The following is a 9,186-nucleotide window of genomic DNA, read 5'->3' as shown; positions in this document are numbered from 1 at the left end:
TTCAAATTCACCAAGCTCCTCGTGTCTGTCTCTATGAAGTGTCAGCTCCCAGCTGACCTCACTGGATAAGCGTTACTACTCTATTAGAATGGGGGGGGGGGTGTGGGACTTCCCTGGCAGTCCAGTGGTTAAGAATCTGTGCTTCCACTGCAGGGGACACGGGGTTCGATCCCCGGTCGTGGAACTAAGATCCCGCATGCTGCGCGGTGCGGCGAAAAAAAAATGCGGGGAACCTTTGACCACGCCTACATCACAAGGAAGTTGTAGCATTTGGACCACTGAGCCTTTTAAAAACCCATTGCCTTTCCTCTCTATTAGACATATCATCTTAAAAAGAAAGCCAATTCGGTAAAAATAGCATTCAAACAATTGCTTGAGGATGTGTGTACAGGCCAATGCATCCACGGACAGAACGTCTCCCTTTTCTCCCAGTTGTAAATTGCTACACTTAGCTTCACAGGGTGAAGAGCGAGCGGAAACTGCTGCAAACAGCTGGCTCTTCCCTGGGATTATGAGCGTTGCTGTGGAAGAGCATGACCAGCAGGGGGCGCTGGTGCCTTTCCTTCTGAGTCCACTTGCACTTTCAGGCCAAAGTGAGGGGAGATGTTGTGGTAGCAGCCTAAGGGTAAAAATGCCCCGATTGTACTCTATCCATAGCTCTGGGTTTCTGCGATGTGTCAGAGATGGCTGTCACCATCCCAGCGGAGGGCTGGGAAAATTCTGAGTTCTCACAGGGAAGCTGAGAACTAGTTAGTTTCAACAAGGATGCTCCTTCCCCGTGCCCTCACCACCTCCCACTTCCTGGGGGAGGTTTGGAGGAACAGGGTGTATGCAGGGTGTTATGAGGCTGGGGTGGAACTTGGTCAGAGCAGCTGGCGGGAGGGCACTCCGTGGGGTCTGATGGGGAATGACCGAGACATTAGCTTGTCCTAAAAGCAGAGCCGAGGGGACCGTGGTGAGGAGACAGGAGAATGATGAGTGTAGTGTTTTAATGCTCAAAAGGGATGGTCGTTCTGGTGTGGTGTTTCAGCCGCATTAATAACATAGGAAACACCACAGTGATGACGGTATGTTAATTGTCTAAAAAAAGTAAATCAAATCAAGTCACCTGCTAAAAACCCTTCAACAGCTTCCCGTTGCTTTTAGAAGAATGTACAGACTCCTAACCGTGGTCTGTTGGGATCTTCAGGACCTGGCCTCTGCAGCTTCATCTTCTTCTCAAGCCAGGCCCTCCCTCGGCCTCCCCCTCCCCCGGCCACCCCGCCTGCACTGCTGCAGCCACAGCCGTCTCCCAGTGCACATCCTTGAATATTCCAAGCTCTTCTGCTCCTCAGGACTTTTGCAGTGCTTCCCACCCCTCCTTGATCATCTGTCTAAACAGACCCTCTGTTGTGCTTCACCTCGGCGCCCTTTACCGTTACTTGCGTGGTTATTTACTTGTTTTCTTGTCCTTTTCTCTTGGGAGGGTGGGGCTTTGCCTCTTTCTCCCCCAGGGCCTCACCACGTGGGTTGCATGACCACATGTGCTGCACTCTCGACCCCAGACTATTGCAGGGCGTGGGGAGACGCCGGGAAGGCTTGTGATTGGCCTGTTTCAGACCTCGCAGAACTTCTCTGCCCGCTTCTCGTCCACATCTGCGGACCCTCGTTCGCCTTTAAGGCACAAGAGGGCGCTTTAAGCCTGGTGCTTAATAAAGAGTCCAGACAAGACCGTGCATTAGGATGTGCTCCCCTCTTCCTGCTCTGCATCAGAAGCTAAACAGGGGCGCCCAGTTCTACGGAGGCCTGTAGGTGGGGTCTGTTCTCCTCCGTAGGGAGGAACCAGCGGCCAATCGCTTTTTCCCGCCGGGACAGGAAGTGATCCGACCGTCTCCCCGACAGACTGACAGCTGCAAGGGCTGCCTACATGTCTTGGCAGATGTTTCTAGAACACCCGTCTTGGGTGATTGGTCTAAGCCAAGCATAGGGACACCCTCCTCCCCTTCGCTGGGCATCGGTATGGACGGTATGGAGGTGGGCATGTGAATAGCTCTAGACCAGTTGGGAGTAACCTATGCCTGTGAGCTAAGAATGGTTTTACATTTTTGAAAGGTTGTTTTTTAAAAAACCACATTCAAAAAAGAATATGCTGCAGAGACCATAAGGTTCTTATGGCCCATAAGAACCTACCATATTTACTATCTGGTCCTTTACAGAAAACGTTTGCTGACCCCTGGTCTTGACCATGATAGGTAAGAGGCCTCTGCTGGATAGCCCTGGAAGGATTTGGATCCCTAATAAGGAAGAGATGAGGAGGAGGTTAGCCTTTTTTCCTGCCTAAATGTGGTTGTGGGAGGAAGTCAAGCCTGGAGCTGTGGCAGCCAGTTTGTGACCATGAAGCAAGCCCAAGAATAAGAGGCCAATATGCAGAGGAAGGAGATGGAAGGAGGCTGAGTCCTTGAATACACTGCTGAGCCCCTGTCTGATCCTGGAACTGTCGTCCTCTGAACTCCTTCTTATGGGAGGTAAACGTTATTGTTGTTTAAGCAAACGGTGGGCAAACATTTTCTGTAGAGGGCCAGGTAGAAAATATTTTAGGTTTGGTGGACCATAAGCTCTCTGTTGCAACTACTTACCTCTGCCCCTGTAGCATGAAAGCGCCCACAGGTGATTCATCAATGAATGGACGGGGCTGTGCCAATAAAACTTTATTGACCCAAACAGGCAGTGGGCTGGATCTGGCCCTGGGAGTTTGCTGATGCCTGCTGTGCATTGGGTATTTTGTTACTTGCAGCTGACCCATCCTAACTAGCATTCTCTGAAGTCGGCCTCAGCTCAGAAGTGCCCCTGGGCTCTAGCATGGAGGGGTAAGCCTGAGAGTGGGGAGGTGCTGCAGTGCTGGTTGGTGCTGGGGGATTAGCACATAAAGCCCACCCACTGATATGTCCTTTTCTCCATGTCCACATCATGCTTCCCACTGTTTCCTCCAATATCTTCTCGTAGTCCTAACAACTGTCCTGTGAGCACATGACCTTAACAAAAACGGTTTCACCTTTTCCAGGAATGTGATCCAGGGAATGAAAGGTGCTCCTGCTTCCCCTCCATGCTCCACTCTGGCCGCGGTCAGCCCTTCACCCACCCTGCCTGGCAGGGGATGGCGTGGCCCGCTCACTGGGCAGGACTGAGCTCCACAGCTGTGTCCACCAGGTCACAGAGCCAAAGAGTAGCCAAAGGAGGAACAGGGCAGATCACCTTCCTGGACTGAGCACCGTCCCCGAAAGTGCAATTTCTCCTACAATTTATAAAGGTGATATGATGGCATGATGGTGTTTAAGACTGTGGCCAGCACCGTGGTCACAGGTGAACTGCAGAAACAGGTGAGGGCTCTGTCCCTGATGTTACAATCCGGGTGTTCCCTGAGTGCTATGCTGGACCCTGAAGAAAGGACAAGATCCCAGCAAGAGTTAGGGACGGGGCCTTCCAGGAAAGGGCCCTGATTCTACCCTCCCAGGTGCACAGAGAGCCGGGGCTGCCCCTTAATGTGTCCCTGACGAATGGTACTTCCGTGGCAGAAGTGTGGTTTGGGGAGATGGACAGGCTTTGAGTCCAGGTTCAGGTCTCTGCTGCAAGTTACCGTCCCCTCACTGAGACTTGGTTTTTCTCCTCTATAAGACAGTGGGGATAGCCTGACACACCTTAAAGGGTCACTGAAAGCATGAACTGAGATGATGCATGTAAAGCTGGAACCATAGAGCCTGGCGGGCAGCAAGCTCTTATTATGGCTACACGGACAATTTCAGGTCTCTACCTCCAGGGATGCTGCCGAGTGTGGACCAGATGTCTCTCTTTGCACACGACAAGTGCTGCTCCGAGAATTCTCAGATCGCTGGTCCTCTACATGGCCCAGAGAGCCCGCAGGAGGAAAGACAATGCCCCCTAAAGATGTCCACACGTCCTAATCCCTGGAACCTGTGAATAGGTCACCTTAGAAGGCAAAAGGGACTTTGCAGATGTGACTAAGTCAAGAATATTAAGGTGGGAGATTCTCCTGGAGTATCAGGGCAGGCCCTCAGTGTAATCACAAACGTCCTTATAAAAGGAAGATTTGACTATGGAAGAGGAGGAGGCAATGTGATTACAGAGGCAGAGACTGAAGTGATGTGGCCACAGCCAAGGAGTTCCAGCAGCCACCAGAAGCTGGAAGAGGCAGGGATGGGAGTCTCCTTCAGGCCTCTGTTGATGGCTCTGCCAACACCTTCATTTCCGTCCAGTAAGACTCATTTTGATCTTTTGATGTCCAGAACGGTAAGATAATAAATTTATGTTTTAAGCCACAAAGTTTGTGGCAGTTTGTTATAGCATGCATAGGAAATGCCTTTTCCCTTTACACCGGAAAAAGCGGGACGGTCCAGGGCACTACCAAGCCGTCTGGGTCTTGGTTTCCCTGTCTGCAGATGGAGCAGGTGAGCAGCATGCATCGGGTCTTGGCTTCAATGACACACTCCTCTGGGTTGGTTCTATTTCTCTGGCCTCCCTTCTCAGAGCTGTTTGCAGGCTCATGGCCCTCTTCTTGGCCATTTGGTGTTGGAATTTCTGGGGGGCTATACTGGGTCCTCTTGGCTTCTCACTGCTCTTCTTGGTGGTCTAGTTCATGGCCAAGGGTTTGCCTACTGTACAGATACTGTTGGCTCTGAAATTTGCATTTTCAGCCTGACCTCTCAACTGCAGGCTGGTTATTTCCAGCAGCATACTTGGATGTCTCAAAGGCACTTTATACTGAATGCGTCCAACACCAAACTCAAGATATCCCACTCCTCTGGCCACTTCTCCCTTCATATTTTCCATCCCCACGGATTGTGCCAGCCTCTGTCTGTTATTCAAGTCAGACGTACAAGGGCTGTCTTTACACTGCCTTTATGCCTCATTTCCAATCAGTAGCCACACCTGTCACTTCTACCCCCAAATACCTTGGTTCCATCCACTTCTCCCCACTTCCAACCCCACCACCTACTCCAAGCCACCATCATCTCCATCTTGGTCTTCCAAAGTAGCTTCCTCACTCATTTCTCCAGTGCATCCCTTGCCTCTACCAGTCTGTCCTTCATGCTATGGCTGGGGTGGTGTTTGAGAAAGGCCAAGATGCTCCTATCCCTCCCCTGCCCAACATCCTCCGGTGGCCTCCCCTCACTGCTGAGACAGAGAAACTTACCTTGGCCCCGGGTCCTGCATGATCTTTCTTGACCACCTCTCCAGCCTGATCTCATATCACTTTCCTTGTGCTTCACTTTTCCTCTGTGCTCCATCACACTGACCAGCTTCTTTAGTTTTTTTAATGTGTTATGTTCCCTCTTGCCCCAGGACCTTTGCACTTGCTGCTTCCTCTTCCTTTCAGTTAGTTAATTCCTACTCATCTTTCAGATCTCCAACCAAACAATGGTTTCTCAGGGAAGTCTTCACTCACCCCTAGACCAGGTCTGGTGTCCCTATGAACTTTTGCAACACAGTGAAGCTTTCCTTCACTGTGTCTATTGTACCTTTTAATCATACAATTATGTGTCAGATTGTTTGAATAGTGGTCCTTTTTTTAAAACTACTTAACTGTAAGCCTCAAGAGGGAGAGACAGTGTATGTTTTTTTTTTTCCTGAGGACTGTGTCCTCAGTCCCAGGAGAGGAGGAGCTCTATAATCATTGTCTAATGAAAAAAATAAATGAATGAATGCTTAAAGATCTTGTAAGACAAAAACGGGGAACTGGAAGATAGTTTCAATACTATGGAAAACTCAGTAAGAAGACATGTATTTGCTTGATATTTGGCTAAGAAGGTTAAAAAGTTATTTATTTATTTCCTATTGGAAAAACTCAGGTAAACTTTGTGAGGTCACCTTTTCTTGGTACCACTTCCTAATTGAACTGTGAAGGGGCTTCCACACTCCAGATGGAGGGCTGTGATGGGGGAATTACAGACTGTGAGCTCCAGGGATGGGGACTGAGTCTTCATCTCTTTAATTCATCTCTGATGTTCAGTACAATGTCGACCAAGGAGGTATTTAGCAAATGTCAATGATGACACACACTGCTAATTGCCTTCCCAGAACGATTCCTTTGCTTGCTAAGAAAACCCTGACTTTGGTTGGGGACGCAAAGTGCCCGGTCTCAGGTGATGACTCACGGTCTGTTGAAGCCAAGCATGGGCAGTTTGTTCCCTTTTCCCTGATACTGGAAACATTTTGCAGTCTGCCTTGTAGCTAGGGGTGGCCACGTGGTTCCCTTCTGGCTAAGGAGACATAAGGTCCTTCTAAGAAGATTTTCTTCACTGGTGACAGGTGAGAGACACATCAAGAAAAGTCCCCCTTACATAGTCTCCCCCCATTTTTCTCCTGGAGTTTGAACTTGGTCATGATGCCTAAAGCTGTAACAGCCATCCTGTGACCATGACGCTCAAGGGCACAAAGCCACAGCGTTGAGAAGGTGGAGCGTTTGGATGAAAAGGTGAAAAGATTCTGGGTCCTCAGTTGTATCACTGAGCTTTTGCACCACCCCTTGCCGGCTCCCTCTGAATTTCCTGTTATGTATGTCTTTAGTGCATAAACCACGAATAGTCAGGCTTTCCGTTATGCACAGCTGATAGCACCCTTAATCAATATATTTATTTAAAATTTCTTTTTAAAACAATTAATTAATTAAAAATTTAATTGAAGTATAGTTGATTTACAGTGTTTCAGGTATACAACAAAGTGATTCAGTTATACATACATACATACATATATATATTCTTTTTCAGATTCTTTTCCATTATAGGTTATTATAAAATATCAACTACATTTCCTTGTGCTATACAGTAGGCCCTTGTTGTTTATCTATTTTATATATAGTAGTGTGTATCTGTTAAACCCCAGTTCCCAATTTATCCCTCCCCCACCCCCTTTCCCCTTTGGTAATGAGTTTGTTTTCTATGTGGGTTTATTTCTGTTTTGTAAATAAGTTCATTTGTATCACTTTTTTTTTAGATTCCACATATAAGCGATATCATGTGATATTTGTCTTTCTCTGTCTGATTTACTTCACTTAGTATGATAATCTCTAGGTCCCTCCATGTTGCTACAGATGGCATAATTTCATTCTTTTTTATGGCTGAGTGATATTCCATTGTGTATATGTACCACATCTTCTTTATCCATTCATCTGTTGATGGACCATTAGGTTGCTTCCATAAACTTTTTTTTATTTCGAAATCATTTCAAGCGTACAGAAGAGTAGTAAGACAAAGAACTTTCATTTACCCTTTACCCAGATGCACCAATTGTTCTTGACCATGTCTCTACTGCATATATGGCCTGATCTGATGTGATCTGTTATGGATCCTCTGCTGGAGCATGTGAAGTTTAGTTTAGGCATCTGGCTCCTTTTCCCTTAAACATTTCAGCAGGTATTCTCTAAGAACAAGGGAGGTCCAATCATCAAATTCAGGAAATTTAAGGTTGCTGCCATACAACTGTCTTAATTGTCAATAATTGTTGATTGTCAATGGTCTACTTGTCAATGATTGTCTGATGTAGTGTCCACATGACCATTTTGCCAACTGTCGCAATAACATCTTTTAAAGGGTCTCCCCCGATCCCTGGCATGCTTCCACGGTCTTCTTTAATCTGGAACAGTCCCTTGGCCCTTCTTTGTCTGTTGTGACATTGATACTTCTGAAGAGTTCAGGTCAGTTGTTCAAGGTCCCCGATGTGGGTTTGTCTGATGTTTCCTCGGGGAGCAGGGATGCTGCATAAAGATGCTGTGTCCTTGGTGCATCACATCGAGGGCCACTTGGTGTCTGTTTGTCCCACTCCTGGGGGTGTTAACTTTGTTCACCTCATTAAGGTTTCTCAACAGTGAAGTTATCATTTTTTCTCTTTGTAATTATTGAATAATATGAGTGGAGGTGCTTTGAGACCATGCAGATATCCTGTTCCTCTCCAAACTTTTACTTAGTGATGATTCTTGTCTAAATCAATTATTACTATTATGGTTATAAGATGTGATTTTCTTTTCTTCTTTTTTAAATTTTTAAATTTTTTATTGAAGTATAGTTGATTTACAATATTGTGTTAATTTCTGCTGTACAGTAAAGTGACTCAGTTACACACATATATACATTCCTTTTCATATTCTTTTCCATTATGGTTTATCCCAGGAGATTGAATATAGTTTCCTGTGCTGTAGAGCAGGATCTTGTTTATCCATTCTATGTGTAATAGCTTGCATCTACTAACCTCAAACTCCCAGTCCATCCCTCCCTCCCCTCCACTCCCCCTTGGCAACCACAAGTCTGTTCTCTATGTCTGTGAGCCTATTTCTGTTTCGTAGATAAGTTCACTTGTGCCATATTTTAGATTCCACGTATAAGTGATATCATATGACATTTGTCTTTCTCTGTCTGACTTACTTCACTTAGTATGATAATCTGTTGCATCCATGTTGCTGCAAATGGCATTATTTTATTCTTTTTTATGGCTGAGTAGTATTCCATTGTATATATGTACCATATCTTCTTTATCCATTCACAAGATGTGATTTTCTAATTCTCTGATTCCTTTGATGTTTATTTTATTTTATTTTTTCTTAACCAATGGCTTGTTTTTTTAAAAAATTTTCTTCTCGTTTCTTTCTTTATTTTTTAACATCTTTATTGGAGTATAATTGCTTCACAATGGTGTATTAGTTTCTGCTTTATAACAAAGTGAATCAGCTATACATATACCTACATCCCCATATCTCCTCCCTCTTGTGTCTCCCTCCCACTCTCCCTATCCCTCCCCTCTAGGTGGTCACAAAGCACCGAGCTGATCTCCCTGTGCTATGTGGCTGCTTCCCACTAGCTATCTATTTTACATTTAGTAGTGTATATATGTCCGTGCCACTCTCTCACTTCGTCCCAGCTTACCCATCCCCCTCCCTGTGTCCTCAAGTCCATTCTCTACATCTGTGTCTTTATTCCTGTCCTGCCCCTAGGTTCTTCAGAACCTTTTTTTAGATTCCATATATATGTGCTAGCATATGGTATTTGTTTTTCTCTTTCTGACTTACTTCACTCTGTATGTCAGACTCTAGGTCCATCCACCTCACTACAAGTAACTCAATTTCATTTCCTTTTATGGCTGAGTAATATTCCATTGTATATATGTGCCACATCTTCTTTACCCATTTATCTGTCAATAGAC

The sequence above is a fragment of the Eschrichtius robustus genome, chromosome 4 (genome assembly GCF_028021215.1).
Source record: "Eschrichtius robustus isolate mEscRob2 chromosome 4, mEscRob2.pri, whole genome shotgun sequence".
Classification (NCBI taxonomy): Eukaryota; Metazoa; Chordata; class Mammalia; order Artiodactyla; family Eschrichtiidae; genus Eschrichtius; species Eschrichtius robustus.
The sequence above is the reverse complement of the archived record's forward strand: the minus strand, read 5'-3'. Positions refer to the sequence as shown.